This window comes from Carcharodon carcharias, chromosome 1, assembly GCF_017639515.1.
Source record: "Carcharodon carcharias isolate sCarCar2 chromosome 1, sCarCar2.pri, whole genome shotgun sequence".
In the NCBI taxonomy this organism is placed as follows: Eukaryota; Metazoa; Chordata; class Chondrichthyes; order Lamniformes; family Lamnidae; genus Carcharodon; species Carcharodon carcharias.
The window spans coordinates 36,966,444-36,990,915 of NC_054467.1; positions in this window are offsets into that span (position 1 = coordinate 36,966,444).

Below are 24,472 nucleotides of genomic sequence, written 5' to 3' on the forward strand. Positions count from 1 at the left end.
CTCAGGGGAGGTGTCAGAGGAGTGGAAAATTGCAAACATTATGCCCTTGTTTAAAAAAGGTTATAAGGATAAGCTCAGCAATTACAGACCAGTCAGTTTAACTTCAGTGGTGGGCAAGATTCTAGAATCAATCATTCAGGATTGAATTAGTAGCCACGTGGAAAAATATGGGTTGATAAGGAAGAGCCAGCATGGATTTCTAAAGGGAAAATCATGTTTAACTAACTTGTTGGAGCTTTTTGAAGAGGTAACAGAAAAATTCAATGAGAATGATGCTGTTGATGTGGTGTACATGGACTTTCAAAAGGCATTTGATACAGTGCCACGCAACAGACTTGCGAGAAAAGTTATTGCTCATGGAATAAAAGGGACAGTAGCAACATGTATACAAAATTGGCTGAAAATAGGAAGCAGAGAGTAATGGTCAATGGATATTTTTCAGGCTGGTGGAAGGTTTGTAGTGGAAATCCCCTGGAGTCAGTATTGGGACCCTTGCTTTTCCTGATATATATTAATGATTTAGATCTTGGTGTGCAGGGGACAATTTCAAAGTTTATGGATGATACGAAGCTGGGAGCATTGTAAACTGCAAGGAGGACAGTGTAGAACTTCAAAAGGACATAGACAAGTTGGTGGAGTGGGCAGAGGAAGTTTAATTCAGAAAAGTGTGAGGTGATGCATTTTGGTAGGAAGAACATGGACAGACAATATAAAATAAGGGGTGAAATTTTGAAGTGGGTGCAGGAGCAGAGAGACCTGAGTGTATATGTGCATAGGTCATTGAAGGTAGCAGGACAGGTGGAGAAAGCAGTTAATAAAGTATCCTGGGCTTTATTAATAGGGGCATAGAGTGCAAGAGCAAGGAGGTTATGCTGAGTTTATATAAGACACTTGTTAGACCTCAGCTGCAGTATTGTGTACAGTTCTGGGTGCCACATTATGTGAAGGATGTAAACACATTAGAGAGCGTGCAGAGGAGGTTTACAAGAATGGTTTCAGGGATGAAAAACTTCAACTATAGAGGTAGATTGAAGAGGTTGTGATTGTTCTTGGAGGCAAGAAGATTAAGAGGAAATTTGATAAAGATGTTCAAAATCATGAGGGGGCTGGACAGAGTAGATAGGAAGAAGCTGTTCCCACTTGTAAAAGGATCAAGACGAGAGGGTAAAGGTTTAAAATGATTGCAAAAGAAGCAAATGTGATATGAGAAAAAACTTTTTCACACAATGAGTGGTTAGGGTCTGGAGTGCACTGCCTGGAAGTGTGGTAGAGGCAGATTCAATCAAAGCATTCAAGGGGGCTTTAGGTGATTATTTGAATAGAAACAATATGCAGGAATACAGGGAAAAGGCAGGTCAATGGCACTGGATCATAATGCTCATTTGGAGAGCCAGTACAGACACGATGGGCCAAATGTCCTCCTTCCGTGCCATTAAAATTCTGTCATTCTGTGAAAAAATACATTTATTGGCATTCTTTGAGGATGAAACAAACAGGATGAATAAAGAGGAACCAGTGGATGTGGAGTATTTGGATTTCCTGAGGCATTTGACAAGGTGCCACATAAAAGGCTATTGCAGAAGTTAAGAGCTCATAGAGTAGGAGGTGATATATTAGCATGGGTGGAGGATTGGCTAACTAACAGGAAACAGAGTCAGGATAAATGAGTTATTTTCAACTTGGCAAACTGTAACTAGTGGAGTGCCAAAGGGATCAGTGCTGAGGCCTCAAATATTTACAATCTATATTAATGACTTGAATGAAGGCACTGACTGTATTGTAGCCAAATTTGCTAATCATAAAAACATAGCTCGGAAAGCAAACTGTGTCAAAGATGCAAAAGGCAACATATTACAAAAGGAGCGGACGGCTCAACCACCACACCCCTCCTAACCCACCACCGCCCCCCCACACCCACCCCCCCCACCCAACCAGAAGCAAAGTCAGCATGGAGCCGACTCACTCCACGCCAGCACCCCCAACACACATAACATGCTGTGCGGCTAAGGGGCTTAAGGGCTAAATTGGTGCCGAGTGGGACTTCCACCCCTCACTGACGAGCCAGTCCCACCTCCACTAGTGTCATGTTATTATTATGATATAATACCTTGGGCTTATTTACTGTACAGGACACAAGGCATCAATTGCTCATAAGGGGTTTGGTGAACACGTTGTGGGTTCATTTATTAAGATTAAACATGTGAGAACAGTTACACATAGGTTTAAAGCTTGAATGCATCAGAGCTTTGTGTGTGTGTGTGTGTGTGTGTGTGTGTGTGTGTGTGTGCTCTTCTCAAAGCATAAGTGAAATTAAGACTGGATCTATGACACATTTCCCTTGTATCAATGTCATTCTGATATCCCTTAAAGGTATATTGCAACATCCCTCATTCTTTTTAATGACACTTCCTCCCCTCCCAACTTTCCAAAGAAGTATAATTATTTAAATACATGTTCATGTTTAGCTACCATTACATTAGTGTATAGAACTGATGAATCAATGAATCTCTAAAGCTGGTTTGTCCAGATCCTGTAATGGTAACCTTGTCAGGAGGTTTCTTTAATTGCTCATCTGTGGATGTTGTTCCTAGTTGCATTTGGGATCTTGTCCTAGATGCAATAGGACTGTACAGCAGTTAAGGAGCTGGAATGGATCCAATTTTTCCTTGGTTACGCCTCCCCATTGTGCCTTTGTGACGTCATAGGATCTTGGTGCCGAGCAAATCCTTATCACCTTGGCTGGTTACCACATACCTTTTGTGCGATCCTGGATGTGAAAATGTTGTCCCAGCTATAAAACTTGGCAATTTTTTACCTGTATTTTTGTCATGTACATTGGTCATCTTCTCTTGTGGTTTTAAAAATTACTTTCTAGGTTTTGAAAGAGTAGAATGGGTAAGAGTAGGTAAATGGGTGAGCACTGGTCTGCCAAGCACGAACAGTGATGGAATAGTTGTACTTAAACATGTTGCTCTCAGATGTAACATTTCAATGTGTAGATCTTGCTTGGTCTATGTACATTTGAGAATTAAGGATTTCACCATATGCATTATTCATTCAGCTAGGACATTAGATCTAAGGTAATGAGGAAAATATGTAGTGTGATTGTTATTCCACTTCTCACACATGTCCTGAAATGACTTACCAATAAATTGCAGACTGTTATCTGTAATGATCTCTCTATGCGCACCAAATAAACTGAAAATAATGCTTAAAGTGTGTATGACAGTTGTGCTTGATGTATTGTGCAATTGCCAAATAATGAGGTACTTGGGAAAGATGATGATGATGATGATGTCAGTGCCATGGACATGAAAGAGGTTGGATGCAATTTTGAACCAAGGATGAGTAGGAACTTCATGTAGAGTCAATGATTCTTTGTTCTGAGTTGGCATATGCTCAAGACATGCCTCACACTGTTTGACAATGACTTCAATGTCATTGTTCATACCTGGTCAATAAACTGTCTCTCTTGTAAGTATTTTCATCTGATCCATGCCCATGTGTGAGTGATAAAGGATTCTACAGAAGTCTAGCTCATTCCAAAAAGGCCAAAATGATCTCACATGTTTGCAGAAATGCTTGAATTGAATCTGGCCATCTTTCAGTGATGGTTTTCATAGTTTCTGTAGTGTGGAATCTTTCACCATTTCTTCTTGTAGCTGCTGGCATTTGCATTGCACAAAATGTACCAGATCAATTAATCAAATTCAATGTCAATGAAGTCAACTTGTAGACCTAAGGATATATCTTCTGTTTTTGCTGGGTTAGGCAATCTGCTAAGTGTTTCCGATGTGACCATTGATTACCTGGCTTGTACCTAATCTCACAGTCATAACCTTGAAGCTTTATCAAGAGATGTTGCAATCTTGGGGACACACTGATCAATGGTTTTCACCAAATCATCTCCAGTGGCTTGTGATTGGTCTCTAACACAAATCTGTTGCCAAATAGATTGTTATGAAAACGCATTATTCCAAACACTAAGCTAATGTTTCCCGCTTCATGTTGGAGTACTTGGATTGTGTTACAGAGATTTTGAAGCAAATAAAATCAGTTTGCCTTTTTCTAGTGTGCATGCTCCCAGACCTTTCAGTGAGGCATTTATCTCCAGGGTAGTTGTCTCCCTAGGGCTGTAAAATTACAATGTCGATGCTTATGATAATGACTGTTTCAGTGCTTCAAAGAGGTATTGGTGGTATTTGTGCCACAGGAAAGCATATCCTTTCTCAACAATTACTTTAGTGATGAAGATTTTTGAGTGAAACTAGGAATGTAGGGAGACACGAAATTAAAGAGACCTAGACATCTTCAAAGATCATCCTTACCTTGAGGAGTTGGTCTCACTTTGATATTCTCTGTTTTACTTGGATCAGGACATAGGCCAGCATTGGGAAAAACAGAACAGAAGAAATTGATCTGTTGCAAGTTGATGTCACATTTCAGACTGTTGCTTACCAAACCCTAAATACATGTCACTTGCATCAGTAAGTGCAGATTATGGTCATGTTCTTGCTTTGTTCTTACCACATCAGCGATATCATCTGTGATACAAATGCATCCTGGCACATTGCATGTAATTCAGTCCATGTGAGCTTGAAAGAGATTCTGGCTAACAGGTAGTCCAAAAAGAAGTAACTGAAAACAGTATTATCTGGATGGAGTGTAAAATGTAGCAAACTCTTGGGACTTCTCTGTGAGATGTACTCAACGGTAACCATGATTCGTATCAAGATTCAAGAACAATTTTACACTTGCAAATCTCAGATTCAATTCTTCTAATGTGAGTATTTTGTGAGGACAACATTTCAAACTGTGTTTAAACATCGTTTATCAATGATCCATCCTTATTTTTGACACATGATTGAGATGCACCAACCTGTGTGCTCTTGTACTCTTCTAATAATTCTGTCTTCCTTCATTTTGTCTAGTTTGGCATTAAATTTGTCTTGTGTGTGGATGCTGCACTTACGTGGTAGATCAATTGATGGAATTGCATTCTCTTGCAAGTGTAATGTTGTAACTCCCTTGAAACTTACAATTTTGTCAAAACATTCTGGATATTTCAATGTTAGGTCATGAACTGAGGTGATAGCAGTAGTTTCCAATGCCTGGTGATGGTTGACTGATTCCATGGATTATAATTAGTGTGAGCTCATGACATGCCAGTAGACCTGCAATTGCTGGGTCTTTCATTTCCACAATGTAAAACATCTGTGACACCCAGAAGGATTTATTGTACTTGTACTCCATGACAGTGAATCCTGTGCATAGAATTAGTGAACCATTGTACGTTGAAAGTTACGCAATGGTAGGTTTTACCATGGCCTTCCAAGTCTATGGATACATGTCTTTTAGAATTCGCAGGGGTAGTATGTTGGCACTTGCCACTGTATCAGTCTTCGCCACTAATGAATAGTTATTGACTTTCTTAGGACTGATAATTTGAATTTTGGCAAACATTTCAGATAGTGTGGCTGTATCTATGATTTCCATGAGATTGATGGAGCGAAACATGTGTTCACTGCTCTTTGCCTCATTGTGCATTTCCATTTTCTGGTTTATCAATTACCTCATGTTATTGTTTCTGACTGAATACTGAATGGTTGTTCTTATTGCTTGAAGGTAACTGTTATGTACAGCCTGTTTGGATCATTGCATGGCTCTCTGTAGCTGCATCAGCCTTTGCTCTAGTGCACTGCAACTGCCAATGGCCCTTTCTGCCATGTCCTGCAACAATTGTGAAAAATTAGGCATTTCCTTGATACATGCAGAAGGCCACACCTTCCATATGTCTTGTTAGGTTTGGGTGTTCTGGTGAATGCACCAACAATTGGGGCTGCACTTACGATTTGTGTGTTTTGTCAATCTGTGAAGATTACTCCTTGAGTAGCTCTTCAATGCTATATGTTTTGGTTTTGATTAGCAGATCTTTCTCAAACGCTTCCATGGGAGTGGATGCGATAATCAACTCAACAATCCTGCCTGCTGACTCTGCAAATACGTACCCTTTTCTCTGCATCTGTTGACAAAGTGGTTTACGGATTTTTAAGGCGGTAGTCGAAATAACATGCACTCTAACCGATGAATATGGAAGTTTAACCTGATTCTGAACTGGTCTTTCAATGTAATCCATACCTTTTAGGGACCCTTTAGCTCTTCTGTTAATCCTGACATGTTCAGCCTGTGTAGACCTTCATTCCCAATTGCCAGGCAAATTTTTATGCTTGCTTGTGTGAATCAAAAACACCTGAATCAAGAAACCAAACCTCTGTACACTGCTTAAACATCTTAAATTTGGATAGTATATCAACTGCTTCCCAATTCAATCTGGGGAACTTTGTGGACATTCTGACAATACCCCTTTGACCTTCCTTCTTTGGTAGTACCTGGGATGAGTGACACTGCAGCCACTCTTGCACGCTATATTGAAGCTCTGTCTGTTGAAGGTTGTGGCCATTGAGTAATGATGCCTTCGCTTTTTATTCAATTTACTGTTCAGCAGCACCCGAAACCACCTGTTATAATTGCAACCTGCTCCGGCCCGATTTTTCTGTTTGACTCCCATGCTCGCTATCATTCCAGCCCACACTCTGCTCACTCACCTTTCCCAACTGAACCAACTTGGTGCTGGTCCTCTTGACGTGCTGTCCCACTCATGAAACTGGCAGGCTATGCACTGCAATCTCAACACAGGAGATCCATCTGTTTGCCAGCTTTCACTTGAGCACTAGCACAGTGCTGTGCCTCTAAAGCTTTTCTTAACAGTCACAATGCTGTGTTCTCTACATTCTCTGATGCTGCAATTTCTTTGTTGTCTGACCAAAACATCAAGGGTCTTCTCATGCTATGTAGCATGATCTAAGGCCATTCACTATGTCGTACTTGTAATTAATCTTGCTGTCTTGTCACCGCAAATCATCATGTTGTGTTATTACACTGATATAATACCTTGGACTTATTTATTGTACAAGACACAAGGCACCAATCACTCATAAGGGATTGGGGAAACACGTTGTGGGTTCATTTATTAAGACTAGGCACATGAGAACATTTATATATGGGTATAAAGCTTGAAGACAGCAGAGTCTCTGTGTGTGTGTGTGTGTGTGTGTGTGTGTGTTTGTGTGTATCCTGCTCAAAGCAAAGGTGAAAATAAGACTGAACTACATGACAAATTTCCCTTCTAGTGATGCCATCCTGATATTCCTTAAAGGTACATTAAAACAGGGAGCTGCTGACCAATCAGATTAGCCAGCAGGTCCAGTGGTTCCAGGAGCACCAAGAATACATTAGTGTGCATTGCCAGGACTGCAATCATGCTCCAGAAGAAGGCCCATGGATCCCAGAGCAAGGTAAGTCCGGGGTATTGGGCAGGGACGGTTTGGGCAATTTAGGGAGGTGGGGTGTGGTTGGTGGGTTTTACAGAACAGGTGGATAGGAAGAAATGGGGGCGGGGAGTACTCTCTTAGGGGGGCTGTTGCCTGATGTGCAAAGGGAACCCCCAAAGATTGTGCTCCCCTCAGCTGTCCACTCCCATATTATAAGGGGTAAGCTCTGGAGTGGGTGGGAAGGTGATGGGGTGGCACCCGCCATATTTTACATACCCCCAGCCACAAACACGCCCAGCAGTGGCATATAAAATCTAGCCCAAAGAGTCTACAAAGGAATATAGATAGGTTAAGGGGTTGGGCTAAAATGTAGCAGATGGAGTATAATGTGGGAAGATGTGAGGTTGTCCATTTTGCAAGTAAGAATAGAAAATCAGAATATTATTTAAGTGGAGAGAGATGCCAAAATGTTGCGTTACAGGACAATCTGGGTTCATCATATATGAATCATAAAAAAATTATCCTGTAAGTACAACAAGTAACTAGAAAGACAAATGGACTGTTGGCCTTTATTGCAAGGGGAATGAAGTGCAAAAGTAGGGATGCCTTGCTACAATTGTACAGATCATTGGTGAAACCACGTCTAGAATATTGTGTGTAGTTTTGGACCCCTTACTCAAGGCAGGATATAGTTGCACTGGAAGTGGTTCAGAGAAAGTTCACTAGGCTGATTCCTGGGATGAAGGAGTTTTCTTATGAGGAACAGTTTGAGCAGGCAAGGCTTACACTCACTGGAGTTTAAAAGAATGAGATGTGATCTAATTGAAACGTATAAGATTCTGAAGTGCCTTGATAGGCTAGAAGCTGAGAGGATGTTTTACCTCATGGGGGGATCTAGAACTAGGGGGCACAGTTTAAATTAAGGGGCCACCCAATTAAGGCTGAAATTAGGAGAAATTTCTTCTCCCAGAGGGTTGTTGGTCTTTGGAATTCTCTTCCAGGGAGCAGTGGCGGCTGCATTGGACAGATTTTTGATTAAGAAAGGAGTCAAGTGTTATGAAGGGACAGGCAGGTGGAGTTAAGGCCACAGTCAGATCAACCATGATCCTTATTGAATGGCAGAGCAGGCCTGAGGGGCCAAATGTAATACTTCTGTTCCTATTTCTTACGATCTTATGCTCTGTCTTTTTTTAGCTCTCCCTTGCTTAATCCCATATGTATTTCTGTATCAATATTTTGCTCCCTGTACATCATTTGTATCTATTTGTATTTTCTCTATTATACTTAATGGCTTTCACAGCACATTGCAGAGAGGGTTCTTTCATCTGATTGGTTGAAGTGTCTCACTGTCTTTTGCCCCTGCTCACAGGCATTACAGATGCCCCATAGAGGGCATCACACTGGCTCAGACACCAGATTCAATCAATTCTGCTCTCTAAAGCCCATAAAAACATTGTGGCTGGCTTTCAGTGAGGTGAACACTGAGCACTGTTCCTTCAGAAGAATCTGGCAATGGCTTAATTACTGGTAAAAACAAAATGGTAAATAACCAAAAATTATTAACCCAACAAAAAAAAAGTCAATTGAAGTCAGCAAGCCACATGCAATATACATATTTTTCGTTCATTTTTAGCAGTTCAGGGCTTAATCCCAGGGTGGGTGTTGGGAGGTTGCCTGATGAGACCAGACCACAGTCCAGGGCAGAAGTACAGGAATTTGCATCCCGCAAATATCTGGAATCGACCCCACCACAATGTCCTTGTAGGGGGATATGGAGGCTTCATTCTTACAAAATAATCGCTTGCCTTTGGCTGGGAACCAGTGTATCTAAGTCTTGGCAGAGTTTGTGATCACTGTGTTTCAGTGAAAGTATGGCAGGAATCCGCCAATGCAGCTGGTGAATTTTGGCCCTACTGAACCCTGCTATGTCCAAAGGCTGAAACAACGTACAGACGCCTCCAGTAAAACATGATGCACTATTTCCAAAAAACCTTTTGTCATGTGGAGCAACTGCCATGAGGATCTTACCCATGTAATTTTTGTGAAGTGAACTCTGTCACATCGAAACATAAAACCTTACAGCATAGGAGGCCATTCAGTTTATTGTGCTTATGCTAGCTCTTTGACAGTTATCAAATTAGTCCCACTCTCTCTTACATCATAGCCCCACAATTTCCTCCCCTTCAACATTCATCCAATTCCTTTTTGAAAGTTACTAGTGAATTTGCCTCTACCACCCTATGATGCAATTCATTGGTTGTGTGAAGAAAAAATCTTTTAATTTCACCTTTTACCAATTATCTTAAAACTGTGCCTTTTGATTATTGACCCTACTGCCAGTGGAAACAGTTTCTCCTTATTTACTCTATGAAAATCCTTCAGATTTTGAATGCCTCTATTAAATCTACCCTTAATCTTCTCTGCCCTAAGAAGAACAAATGCAGCTTCTCTATTCTCTAACTGAAGGCCTTCACCCCTAGAACCAGGTTAGTAAATGTCTTCTGTACCTTCTCCAAGGCCATGACACCCTTCTTAGCTTGTGGTGACCAGGATTTTATGTAAAACCTCAGCTAAGGCCTAACCAGTGTTTTAAAAAGTACCATATAATGGTGTCCATGTTTCCATGGGAAGTTTTTCCTGGAACAGGTTGCCAGACTGTCACAAGAGGCTATAGCTTCAGGGGCACCACTGCACATCAAACATGGCTGACTAGGAGACTCTCCCACTTTTACCACCTGCCATTGGCATATTGGAAGGATTTACAGGTTGATAATTAACCTGTTTGACCATGTATGAATACACTTTCCATGGTCATTAAGTCCCCAGAGCTTCCGGCTCAGAGGCAGGGATGCACCCACTGTGCCTCAAGACCATAGGAGGATCCAAAAGGGCTATAAATACAAGATAGTTACTAATATATCCAATAGGGAAATAAAGAAAAATATCTCTACCCAGACAGTTGGTAAAATGTGAAACTTGCCACTACAGGGAGTGGTTGAGGTTTTGTTCCTTTTAGTAGGAAACGAGATGAGTAGATTGAAGAAAAGGAAAAGAAAGATATACTGAAAGGCTGAGATGAGCCAGCTGGAATGAGATGAGATTTGTATAATATAATCACTAGCACTATCACAAACTAGTTGGGCCTGTTTTTGTGCTGAGCTTTCTACTTAATTCATGTGCCACCACTCCTACGTCTAAGGAGGGTGGGACGATTGTACCTAGAGGCTTTGTTATTTCAACCGTTACTTCCCTAAGCAACCTGCATCCCATTTGGACTGGATGGCATTTCTACCTTGAGAGTTGCCGACATGGATATCTAGTAACTCCATAGTTCAAAAGACTATAACAACACCAATGAGCACAAGACTCACAATTAAGTCATGTCCCCACTACAAGAAGCTTTAAGGTACACACAGTATCAAAAAAGGTTGCAGTTATTTTAACATATCCAGGTATATGTGCAGCCATACCTGTTGTGCACTCGTAAAAGTGATTGCTTAATTCCAAGTCATGTTCCAATCAAACCCAAAACTGCAGTACGTGAGACCCTAGTGCAGAGGTTGTCTGACCCCAATTGCACTTCTTCCTGTGGGGAGTATAAGTTTAAATGTGCTCTCAAACTGTGATGCAACAATGCTCAGGCTGCTCTATAGAATGTCCATGTGCAATATGGCACCAAAATTCCCCATTGGCATCCATCCCTAATTTTCTTGGATCTAGCAGATAGAAATGTCACTTGGGGTTCTTCTTTCCCTCTTGACTTCCCTATACGAGTAGAAATTCATCTGGACATCCATCCATGATTGGCATTTGTGTTTTTAACCAGAACCACCTCACCCCTCCCCAAAGCCACACACAATACCCCCCAAACTCTGGCAATCCTTCAGTCGGTGCCCTAGTAAGGGGCCATTCTAGGATAAACCTATATTTAATTCCTTTTCCTTTGCAGCACAGAAGTGCAAGCCACTTTACTCCTCCCTCGCTTGATCACAAGAAGCCCTCCTTCACCATTTACTAGTCTGCCAGGGAATGTTTGCCTCTAATGTCTGTTCCCTTGAATTTGCCAAGTAGTAATTTCTGCTGGATTCAGCCAAGTGTCAAGGCCTGGATATTAAAATGAGGTCCATGAGTTAACATTTGTCCAGGTTTCAACACGCAGGTTTGTTGCTGGCCTAGATCCCTCACATTGATCGATCCTGGCCATGATAAAATCAGGGCCCTGCTTTCAGCTTCCGGACCTGGAAGCCTGATAAGCGTCTTAAGCATACATGATTTTATAAAGAGCTAACTTTTCTTGAGGAATGAAGAAGTCTTTGGCATAGGAAACTGAACTTCTTGTAGGCAATGAAAGATTTAAATTGAAGTAAATAATTAGACCAAAAATAAACAGTTGAAGGACTAAGTGTGCAACGCTCTTGGTTTCTACTGGTCATGTTATGAACTCCAGTGTAACCACTTAGTTCTGAAGTAACTGTAAACTTTTACTTCAGCTCTCATGAATGTTGATATCAACACAATTCAACATCTCTCTGTCTATCTGATACTGGGCTGTATGTGACAGAATAATTGTTGTGAACTGATAATCTCCATTGGCTGCTGAATAGTAAATGATTCTGTTTGAAAAGTTCACATTCTTTTGTTGTAGAAGTAGCCAAGGTACCCACAGTAGCAGCAGCAGTAGTACCCCATGCTTCACAAAACCTGTGAGAAAACAGAGTGCAAAACCACTTATGATTAAAATGTAAACCTATAATGAAAAGTTGAAAGGATTTAAAGTATTTGGGAGTATTGTTTTACTCTGATCCTACTAAAGAAAAGAAGTGAAGTGAAAACAATTGCCATGACATGCTCATTCATGTTGAAAATGAGCACCAGCGTAGCATTCTGATAATTAGCACATAGCTGTCTGTTATTATAAGGAGCAAATATTCAAATAATTGGTCATGCTGGGCTGGCTTTGTTATAAAACAAGCCTCAGTTGTAAATTGAAATAATGATTTGTACTCAATGAGTGTAATAATTGGCTCAAATGTACAAAAGGTTTTGAGTTGGTTTTTATCAATGGCAAGGATACAAACTGAGTACCTGAAACTACAAAGATTTGCTGAATAGTTTCATAATTAACAATTTTATACATACACGTTATGGGCCTTTTCCTATGCATATGGCTGTTTTAAGTGTGAAAACACACAGAAGTATCTTTGTAGAGAGGGGCCTAGGTTTCTTCAGCTTCTTTGTTCATACCTTTTGTTTATCCCAATGTTACTCTGAAAAAGTTCCAAGGTGCGTTTCTTAACTTGTTTTTTTGCAAGTTAGATATTACACAGAGGCAGTATAAATGCTAATACTAGTTCCTATATCATGCACCTATAATATTCTTTACAGGAAACAGCTTAGACACAGCATATGAATGCTGGGGCAGAATTTTCCCTTTGGTATGTGGGGGCAATCCCTGCACGCCTGCACATAAAAATCGCCTGGTGACGTTGGGTGAGCGTCCCGGCGTCACTGTTCGCCATCGCGATATTTCGTTGGGCGGGTGCGCAATGATATCAGCTGCACGCCCGCCATTAATTAACAGGCCACTTAATGCCCTTGACTTACAAATCGATGCCAATTTTTCAGTGCCTGTGCAATCTTGGGGTCGGCGCACGGGCGCAATGGGCAGGCGAGTAGGACACATTTGTATTAACCTCATCCACAGGCAGGTTAAGAGGGCTTACTGAGGTAGCGAGTGTGCTCTCTCAAGTATTGATTTTTCAATGTTTTTGAAACTTGCTTGTGTGATCTGCAATACCTCAAAATGCATAACAGCTGCTTTGTCTGGAATCTTAACCTTCAGGTCAGCACTCTGTAGTGAGGAATCTTTTTTGGGTCTGCAGGTTTCAGGAAGCCTTCCCATAGCCTGGGAATGGGAGCTGAACTCTCTACAGGAGGCACCTCCTCTGAGGAGGAAGGGAGGGCGAGAAGGGGGTGGAAGCCAGGAGTGCACATTCAGCCTCCAGGGGAGCCCACATTTGGGAGGTCAGGCGCAGGCACAAGGGGTGCAGGGCCAAGAGATAATCCAAGGCAGAAGGGGCCACAGGAGATGCCACTCTCCTGCTGCCAGGGTATACAGGTGGGTAAGCTGCTACCTCAATATGTCTGAGGTGTAGTGCCGAAGGAAGCTCCATCTCTCAAGGGACACAGTCAACAATATCTGTCAGATGATTGGGCCTGAGATCTCCCATAACTGTGTGGGTGGACACCCCATGCCAGGGCTCCAAAGGTCACAGCTGCCCTCAACTTCTATGCCTCTGGTTCTTCCAGGAGTCGGTGGGTGATCTTTGTGGTGTCTCCCAATCGGCTGTCTGTACTTGTGTCAAGCAGGTCACAGGCGCTCTGTTCAGATGGGCATTGACCTTCATCCACTTCCACTGGGACCAGGCAAGGCAGACACAGCGAGCCAGAGGCTTCGCAGCCATTGCTGGCTTCCCCCGCATCCAGGGTGCAATAGACTGCACACATGTGGCCATCAAAACACAAGCAGGTGAGTCCAGTGCCTTCATCAACAGGAAGGGCTTCCACACCATGAACGTGCAAATAGTGTGTGATCACAGGATGCTGATTCTACAAGTCTGTGCAAGGTACCCAGGCAGCTCCCACGACGCCTACATCCTCAGACACTCCCAGGTGCCGGCGCTCCTCAGTGCTCCAGCCCGGCTGGATAGATGGCTGCTTGGTGACAAGGGATATCCCCTGTGAAGGTGGCTCATGACGCCTCTCCGCCATCCAAGAACAGAAGCTGAGCAGCGCTGCAATAGGAGCCACGCCTCCACAAGGGCTGTGGTGGAGAGAGCCATCAGTCTTCTCAAGATGTGCTTCTGATGCCTGGACTGTTCAGGGGACGCATTCCAGTATGCCCCAGATCATGTGTCGTTGATAGTGGTTGCATGCTGTGCTCTGCACAATCTCATTGTGGAAAGGGGCGACGTAGTGAACGATGAAGACGTAGACGCAGAGGCTGCAGCTGAACACGATGAGTCCAGCAGTGAGTCCAAGGATGAGCAAGCACAGGGAAATGCAGAGGGGGTAAACGCTGACCTGGGCATACTCCAGGGAGGCATGGACACCCGGGAGGCTTTAATCTAATGAACCTTCAGCTAGCAAACCACATATGGACCACCAGGACAAGCCTGGCTCCACACTCAATGCCTAAGTGCCAAATCTGCCAGGTTAGGAGCAGTAACTAAGGGTCTTATTAATAAAGCTGAAATTCCCACTAAGCACTCATTACATTTTTGGAAACCATACACATGCAGAAGAAAAGAGGCACCATCTGCCATGGTCACAATATTACAAGCAAAGAAACTTAAGCCACAAAAATGACAAGGGTGTTCAAAGCAAATCATAAAGACCTCATCTTGGGTCAACACAAAAACACCAGTGATAAACCCGTGGTGTGCCTAAGGTGCCTTATGTTTACGTTTTCGGGTGCTGCATCTTGGTGCTGACACCTCGCTGGGTCTGGCATGGGAGACAGGCTGCTGACTCTGCTGTCCTGTTGGCCTCGATGACCTTGGCGGTCGTCCTCTTGCCTGTGGAGCCTGTGCTGGCCTCGCCTGGGAGGGATCTGCCAGTTCTAAAACTGGCATCTCCCCAGTTGTCGCAGCCTCACCGGATGCTATGGTCACTGGGAGAGGGGTGGAGAAGCTGCCGCCATCATTCCGAGTGCCCTGAAAGGAGCCCACAGAGGTGACAGGCAGCTGCTGCACCAAAGTGAGGTATTTCTGGACCTCCCTGCTCACCGTGGATGGATGGGCACCCAGCTGGGAAACTTGATGCCCACACCATCTCCCACACTAGCACTGACCAGCTGAAGTCAATGCCGACGTGAGGGGTTGCAGGTCCGAGCGCATCCCCAGGAGGCCTGATCGGTCTCCTGGAGGAGCCTCTCCATGAGAATTGCCACTTTCTCCATGGAGGACACGTGGTGCTGGGACATGTGGCTCATTGCTTCAGCAATGTCCACGGAGACTCCTCCACCAAGGAGACCAGCCAAGCATAGCCTCATGTATCTCCCCCAGATGCTTCTGCACACCCAATTGCATTTTCTGCATTTGCTGCATCACAGACGACTCCAGAGGCACATCATCAGGCACCAACTGAGCATGTGCCTGGTCCCCTACCGTCCTCCAACTGCTGGTGCCATGGGCACTCTCTGTCTCTGCCAGCTCCTCCAGCGACTGTGAAGTGCCCTCACAGCTGTGCCCCGGGACACCAGCCTATGTTCTAACTCCCACTGAGGTGCTAGTATCTGCGCTGCTGCCTGCCTGGCAGAGATGGTGTGACACTGGTGAGACTTCAGGGCCCTCAGATGTGAGAGGAGGCCTCTGCTGCTCCTCCGCCCGACCCTGCTCTGCTGATGCTGAAAAAAGAACAAGAACATTGGATCAGTTAACAAGGAGACAATGACAAAGTGCAACCCTGTCCCCTGGATTATTATGTGCTCATCTTTCGATAAGCAATGGTCAAGCCATGTTGCAAAATTAAAACACTTAACATTCAGCACTGCCATGACTGTTTGGAGAACAATGCTGACCTCACTGCTGGTCATACATACCTGGCCATGGCACCCCAGCCTCACCGACACAAATGGACCTGGGTGCATGGCGCCTCTCCAAATCCAGGTCCTCCTGCTCAAACCGGCTGAGAGTGGCTAACTGCGCTTGGCTGCCGCCAGCCCTCACATGCTCTGCAGCATTATGAACATTCTCCTCCTGAACATGCGAGAAGAGCATTGATTAGTGAACATTGTTCTTAGACTCTCTTCACGCACGGCCCACCCCAACCAGAGTGGGACATACCAGGGCTCCAGAGCCACCTCACCCCACTGCTGCTGAACACTCACACAAAGATGCTAGGCCTGTTCCCTACCACCCCCACTGCCCCCCCTTGGACACATGCTGCCTACATCACATTAGGCATCACACAGTATATCCTTCCATATCAAGGAGGCGCAAGTACATGGAGCACAGAGGACGGTAGATGCTTCATTGCCATGGCACCTTGAAGCTCCCCTCCCAGCATCTCATCACCCTGACTGGGATAGGTCCTGCAGTTCAAATACAGCGCCAAGGTGCAGCTCCTCCAGGTTGCCCCCAAAACAGTCATGTGGGTCTCGGTGTGACACATGCTGCGGGTGCAGAACCCATCTCATCACCACCCTCTCAGGATAACCTCAGCCTGGGCAATATCTGCTGGCCCACCCAGCGAAGGACACAAAAACAAAAATAGCTGGAAAAACTCAGCAGGTCTGAAAGCATCTGCGGAGAGGAACACAATTAATGTTCCGAGCCCGAATGACTCTTATGCTGTCAATGATTCAACGCAGTCACTACACTCAGACTTGAGGAAGGGGGTGGGGGGGCGGGGGGGGGGGGGGGGGGGGGGGGGGGGGCGGTGGGCAGCAGGGGGATAAGCCGACCTGCTGGGTTAAGTTACCAATGCCAACATTGTCCTCACCTTTCCAGAGCGCAACAAGTCGTTGAAGAGCTGACAATAGTGAATTCAGGTGCGCCGCACCACATCGCGGGAGTCGTCACCTCCGCTATCTCCTCCCAGGTATGCTTCGTCATGTAGGGGGGCCTTCTCCTTCCGTCCTAGAGAACCAGCACTGCCTGCGGTGCTGCCACCTCCTTGAGGAGGGCAGCACGGCTGTCATCGTAAAAATGAGGGGTACACTGGCCCCCCACCCTACCCTCAGGACTGGCCTGCCCTGATGGCTTACCCTCCGGACTGGCCTGCCCCGATGACCTACCCTCTGGCCTGGCCTACCCTGATGGCCTACCCTCCAGACTGGCCTGCCCCGATGGCCTACCCGCCGGCCTGGTCTGCCCCGATGACCTACCCTCTGGCCTGGTCTGCCCGATGGTCTACCCTCTGGACTGGCCTGCTCCGATGGCCTACCCTCCGGCCTGGTCTGCCCCGATGACCTACCCTCTGGCCTGGTCTGCCCCGATGGCCTGCCCTATGGACTGGCCTGCCCTGATGGCCTACCCTCTGGCCTGGTCTGCCCCGATGGCCTACCCTCTGGCCTGGTCTGCCCCGATGGCCTACCCTCCGGACTGGCCTGCTCCGATGGCCTACCCTCCGGACCTGCGTCACCTTATTGCCCCTCTGCAGGGTCCTTCGCCCGGCCATTGCAAGCAGCCTTTCCAAGGCTGCCAGGCCTTCCTTTATACAGGTCGCCGGGTTACCATTGTACCCGGCGGGCTGAGCATGCCCGCCACCGCCCGCCCACTCCCGCTATGCACAGGGGTCGTGAAGTGCGCTGAGCGGGCCTTAATTTGCCCACCCACATAAAGTGGCAGCATGGACATGATCACGAGCGACATTTGGGTCCGTGGCGGCCTGCTCTCCCTCCCATTCCCACTCCCACTCCCACCACCCGCCCCATCCAGAAAATTCTGCCCCTGGTTCCCTTAATGCCATTACAGCTTGTCCTTTTCTCAGATATCAGCTCCTCTTTATAATGGACAAATAATTTACAGAATGCAGGAGCTCAGACGAAACCAAATGCCACAATAAACATGACAGAATAATTGCATAAAATCCTAGAACAGTTACAGCAGGGAAGGAGGCCATTTGGTCCTTCTTGTCCATGTTGGCTCTCTTCAAGAGCAACTCAGCTAGTCCCACTTCTCAGTCCTTGCTAATAGCCCTGAAAATTCCTTCTCTTCAGGAGCTTATGCAATTATCTTTTAAAAGCCACAATTGAATTTGCCTCCATCACACTCTCAGGCAGTGCATTCCGATCCTGATCACTCATTGCTTAAAATCTAATTCCTCATGTCACCTTTGATTCTTTAACCAATCACCCGGAATCAGTACCCTCTGATTCTCAACCCTTTTGCCAATAGGACAGTTTCTCTCCATCTACTCTGCCTAACAAATCTCCTCTCAACCTTTTCTCCTTAAAGGCGAACAACCTCGGCTTCTCCAATCAATCCACATAATCAAATTCCCTCATCCCTGGAACGGCTCTTGTAAAGCTTTTCTGCACTCTCCCAAAAGCATTCACATCCTTCCTAAAGTGTGGTGCCCAGAATTGGATATAATACAATATAATAGTTCAGTTGAGGCCAAACAAATGTTTTATAAAAGTCCATCATAACTTCCTTGCTTTTGTACAATATGGGCTGGATTTTTGCTGAGCTGGGATGACTTGGGAACCATTTAAAAATGGTGGGTGGGGCCTAATTGTGGGATTCCCAACCCCATTCCCAGGGTTTCTGATTTTCAGGGGTGAATTTTAAAGGTCCAGGCTCACAACCCAAACCAGCCCGTACCCTGCACTCCCAACCTGGCTAGCTCCATTGCAGGGACAGGCATGTCCTAGTTCTCCACAATTTTAATGGAGTCGGTCCAGCTTTTCAAAGAGCAATGGCTCACTGCACCTCAGAGGTGTCATGAAACAAAGTCTGCATGAGGAGGACCTTTTGAAGATTAAGTTCAAAGGGTCCTTCTCATGCCCCCCATGCTAAGCTATGCTCTTCCACCCTAACCTACATGGTTTCTCATGTCCCCATGCCAAGGTACACCACCCCCCCACCCCTTTATGGATCCTCATGCTCCTCCTGTCAAGGTATGCCCCCCCCAACAAGTCCCAATGACCCTTCATGCCCTCCACACCAATCAAAGCACTTCAATGCCCATGCACCCAATATACACTGTATAGAACCAATTAACCTCTAGTGACAGTAGGATGTATTTAATAAAGCTTAAAAAACCCCAGTCATTAATTGGTATCTTTCCATTTTCTTAAAAAAAACCTCATTTTTACAACAGGCCAATAAATGTGTCAATCATCCAGACCCTTTAAAGCATTATCACGAACGTGCAATTGTGATGTTATAGATTTTGTCAAAAAGCTAACCTTTCTTTTAAATGAATACAAGAAATATAAATGGCTGTCAAAAGTCACCTGACCTTTTACAACTGCAATGTTTGTCAAGCTTCTCGAAGGCTTGCAGTGGATTGCAAGCAGACACATTCAGACATGTGAGGACATTTGGAATTCAAAAAGCATTTCCACAAGGGCAAACAGAAACTCAATAGCCTGAATATTTTCCTCATTGGGCACACTCGATTGGTGGGCCCGGGAGCAGTTAGGAAACAGGCCTCTGACCGCAATCAGCCCACGACCACAATTTCACACTGACTGGCCAATTAAGGCCCACCCAGCATGAAACGCATCTATCAAATGATTGGGAAGGGCTGGCAGGGGCCTGTCGGGCGCTGGGTCCAATGGCAACCTGGTGGACAGTTAAAAATTGGCAGAGGCAACACCCTGAAGGCTGCCAGGGGAGAATCTTTCTGTAGCCTGGAGACTGGAGCAATGGCCTCACCAGTGGCTGGAGTCATCAGGTGGGAGGGCAGGTGGGGTGGGCACTCGGCCCTCCATTTCTTGAACGAGTGCCTCACGGTCCTCATGGAGGAGGTGAGTGTCAGGTGAGGCACTCTCATTCCCAAGGATGGCAGGAGGAGGCCACCACATCAGACCAAAAAAGCTTGGGAGGAGGCGGGGGCCGAAGTCAGCAGCCACAGTGTCATGAGACACACATGGTACAATGCCACAAAGGGTTCAATGACCTGCTGCACTTAGCAAGGGTGAGTGCCTTGTTGGCATGGATCAGTCTGGAGAAGTGTTAAGGGCTGGCTGTCCCCACCATGGAGATCAGGGGTGTTAGACTCTGAGTGCCAACTGTCAATGACGCTGGAGCTGGCCAAGGGGGTGAGCCCTGGCAGCTTGGACTCAGTGCCTTGCGGCTCGAGGGCCATAACTTGAATGTGCCCTGCAAGGTGTTCCTCAGGTGGGGTTGGCCAGGCTGCAATGGCACTGCAGGTAGGGAGTGGACTAATCAATGCTCCCCTGTGCTTTCAGTCAGGCAAGCATCCCGATGTCATCCCGCACTTGCGTAATATTTCACTCGGCGGGCACAGGCGGCGGTTGGAAGTGCACCCTCCGACAATTAAGTGGGAAATTAAGCCCATTAATGATACAATCAACAGCGATTTCACATGGCCCATCCACATTTACGGTTGGCGGATGGGCCATTCTTCCAGGTGGCATTCATGTTTTTGCTGAAACCTCGATCCAGGGGGGATGAAATCTCCATGGGGAGATGAAATGAAGAGATATCTGGGTGCTGGTTTTTTATGAGGAATGCTTTCAGATGTTTGATTGTGCTGCATGGACATATTTTGCAGCATTTTTGTCATGTCCTTTAATCTGTGGAGGTCAGCACCCTGGGGCAGCTGTCTGCCTTCAGGGTGCTCTCTCGAAGCACTCACCCGCACCCTCAGTTACATCGGCGCCCACCCTCTTCCCGCCCCCACCCTGGCCCTGCTGAGCATTTCAGCATGCATTGCATAATTGGCCAGCCAGTGTGAAATCGCGGCCAGGCCCGATCGCGGCTGGTGGCCCATTTCCTGTCTGCTCCCGGGCCCACTGATCGCGTGTTCCCAACAACCAAAAAATTCAAAACAAAAACAGAATTACCTGGAAAAACTCAGCAGGTCTGGCAGCATTTTTTGAAGGGTCATGAAGACGCGAAACATCAACTCTTTTTCCAGGTAATCTGTTTTTGTTTTGGATTTCCAGCATCTGAAGTTTTTTGTTTTTAACCAAAAAATTCAGTCCAATAAAGAGGGAAAGATGGAGTATGAGAGAAAACTAGGATGGAACATTAAAAAACAGGCAGTAATAGCTTCTACAAGCATATAAAAAGGGAAGGACTAGCTAACGTAGGCTTTGGTCCTTTAGAAGATGAGACTGGGGGATTTATTATGGGAAACAAGGAAATAGCAGAGACTTGAACAAGTATTTTATACCTGTCTCCACAGAAGACTTAAAAGCAACCAGGAATAGTAGAAAATTAAGAGGCAAAGGGAGGGAGGAACTTAAAGCAAACACGATAACTGGAGAAAAAGTACTAGAAGAATGAGGGGTGTTTTTATTAAAACATCAAATATTCTGAGGGGACTTGATAGGGTAGGTGCTGAAAGAATGTCTCCCCTCATGGGGGGATCTAGAACTAGGACACATAGTTTAAAAATAAGAGATCTGCCATTTAAGACAGAGCTGAGGAGAAAGTTATCTCTCAGAGGGCTGTTAGACTTTGGAATTCTCTACTACAGAGAGCAGTAGAGTCATTGGGGAGAATTTTCCTAGTGTGACGCGCACCCAAAAGCGCTGAGCGCTCTCTATGTGGGCCGGGGGCAGTAGGCTGAGTTGGGGCCTGCGCTCTTTCACGTATGCACGTGAAATCCCTGAGGCACGAAGCTGCCTCAGGGGCTTTAATTTCATTTTTCAAAATTTAAATAAAGAATAAAGAAATTTCAGACACGTCCCCTCATGTGACAGTGTCACATGAACTGGGACATGTCAATGAATTTTAACTAAAAAATTTATTTGAATTACAAATCCTTCATGAAGCCTCATCCCGTCCTTGGATGAGGTTTCATGATAAATGCGAAGGCCGCCTGGGCTCTTCGCCTGCCCACTGACCTTAAGGTTTGATGGGCAGTTCTGTTGATTGTTTTAATTAGTTCTTAAATGGCCTTAATAGGCCTTTGACAGTTAGGTGGACACACAGCCGACTCCGGTACGCACCCGCTGAACTGAAGACCTGAGTGATGCGCAGTGACGTCGGGATGCATGCCCGACATCACCGCACATCATTTTACATGTGTCGGCGAACAGGGTCCGCCCTCGCACACCGACCCGAATCTTCTAGCCATTGAGTATATTCAGGCTGAGTTAGACAGCTGTTTGACTAACAAGGGAGCCAAGGGTTATGTTGGGGGCATGGTGGTGGGGGTTGGGGGGGCGGGGGGTGGGGGGGGGGCGGTGCTGCAAGCACAAATGTGGAGTTAAGGCCACAGCCAGATCAGCCATGATCTTGTTGAATGGTGGAGCAAGCTCGAGGGGCCAACTGGCCTAGCCCTGCTCCTATTTCTTATGTTTTTATATATTAATATAATAGAAAACAAGGAAATGGCAAAGCATTTAAACAGCCACTTTAGTTCTGTCTTCACGGAGGAAGACACAAGTAACTTCCCAGAAATACTAGGGAACCAAGGGTCTAGTGAGAAGTACGAATTGAAGAAAATTACTAAATTTAGTACTGATTACTAAAACAATACTGCTGGAGAAATTAATCAAACTGAAAGCCAATAAATCCCCAGGGCCTGATAATCTACATCCCAGGGTACTAAACAAGGTGGCCATGGAAATAGGGATTGTGTTGGTTGTCATCTTCCAAAATTCTGCAGATTCTGGAACAGTGCTGGCAGGTTTGAGGGTGACAAATGTAACCCCATTATTTACAAAAGGAAGGAAGGGGAAAACATCAATAGCAGGGAAAATTCTAGAGTCTATTATAAAGGCTGTGAAAACAGAGCACTTAGAAAATATCAACAGAATTAGACAAAGTCTGCATGGACTTATGAAAGGGAAATCATGTTTGACAAACCTCCTGGAGCTCTTCGAGGGCAAATTAGATAAAGGAGAACCAGTGGATGTGGTGTATTTGGATTTTCAGAAAGCTTTTGATAAAGTCCCACATAAGAGATTAGTGTGTAAAATTAAAGCACATGGGATTGGGGGTAATATATTGAGAATTGGTTAGCAGACAGGAAACAGAGAGTGGAAATAAATGGGTCTTTTTCAGAGTGGCAGGGGGTGACTAGTGGGGCACCAGAGGGATCAGTGCTTGGGCCCCAGCTATTCACAATATATATCAATGATTTGGATGAAGGAATCAAATGTGATATTTCCAAGTTTGTTGACGACATGAAACTTGGTGGAAATGTGAGCGACAAGGAGGGTTTTAAGAGGCTTCAAGGTGATTTAGGCAGGTTGAGTGAATGGGCAAATACATGGCAGATACAGTTTAACATAGATATGCGCTGAAGCATGTGCATGCGCAGGGTTGCCCTCAGTGAAAGTTCCCTGAAGGCACAGAGCTGCCTTAGGGATCTGAAAATTTTTAACATAAAAAATAGATTTTAAAAATAAGGAAAACATGTCCTCACGTGGCTCTGTCACATGAACAAGGACGTGTGAAATATGAGTTTTAAAAATTTTTATTTTTATTTACTCACTGTTTGAAACCTCATCCCGCCCATGGATGAGGTTTGACAAGAAATGCAAAGGTTGCCTGGCCTATTTGCCCACCTGCCAAACGTAAGGTTGGATGGGCAGCGAAAAATTCAATTTAATAAATTGATTAAGGGGCTTAATAGTCCTCTTAATTATTGGCGGGCATGCTTCCAACTCCTGCCTGTGCCCGCCAACCGAAATATTGTGCGAATGGGCAATAATGTCGGGACGCTAGCTCAATGTCACCGCGCGCTATTTCATGCTCATGCATGTCAGGCGAGCATCCGCACGCCGAGCTGTGCCCGAATACCACTCTGACAGGGATGGACAGACTGGATGTAAGGCTGATGTTCCCTCTGGCTGGGGCGGGGGGGGCATCTAGATCAAGGGGTCACAGTCTCAGGATATGGGGCAGACCATATAGGACTGCAATGAGTGGAAACTTCTTCACTCAGAGGGTGGTGAACTTATGGAATTCTCTACCACAGAGGGCTGTGGCGGTCAAGTCACTGAATATATTTAAGAAGGAAATAGATAGATTTCTGGACTCTAAAGGCACCAAGGGTTATGGGAAGAGAGCAGGAGTATGGTGTTGAGATAAAGGCTTAGCCATGATCATATTGAACGGTGGAGCAAGCTTGAAGGGCTGAATGACCTCTTCCTACTCCTATTTTCTATGTTTCTATTAAATCATGCCTGCAGCCAATCCTGACCATGTTGGCAATTGAAAATCCAGCCCCTTTAGTCTATTAGGTAGATTGTTTTTTAATTCATTGATGGGATGTGGCTAGGCCAGCATTTATTGCTCATCCTTAATTGGCCTTGTGAAGGGTGTTCCAGAATTTTAACCCAGTGACAGTGAAGGAATAGCGATATACTTCCAGGTCAGGATTGTCAATGGCTTGGAGAGGAACTTCCAGGTGGTGCTGTTCCCATGTGTTTGCTGCCCTTGTCCTTCCAGATGGCAGTGGCCGTGGGTTTGGAAGGTGCTAAG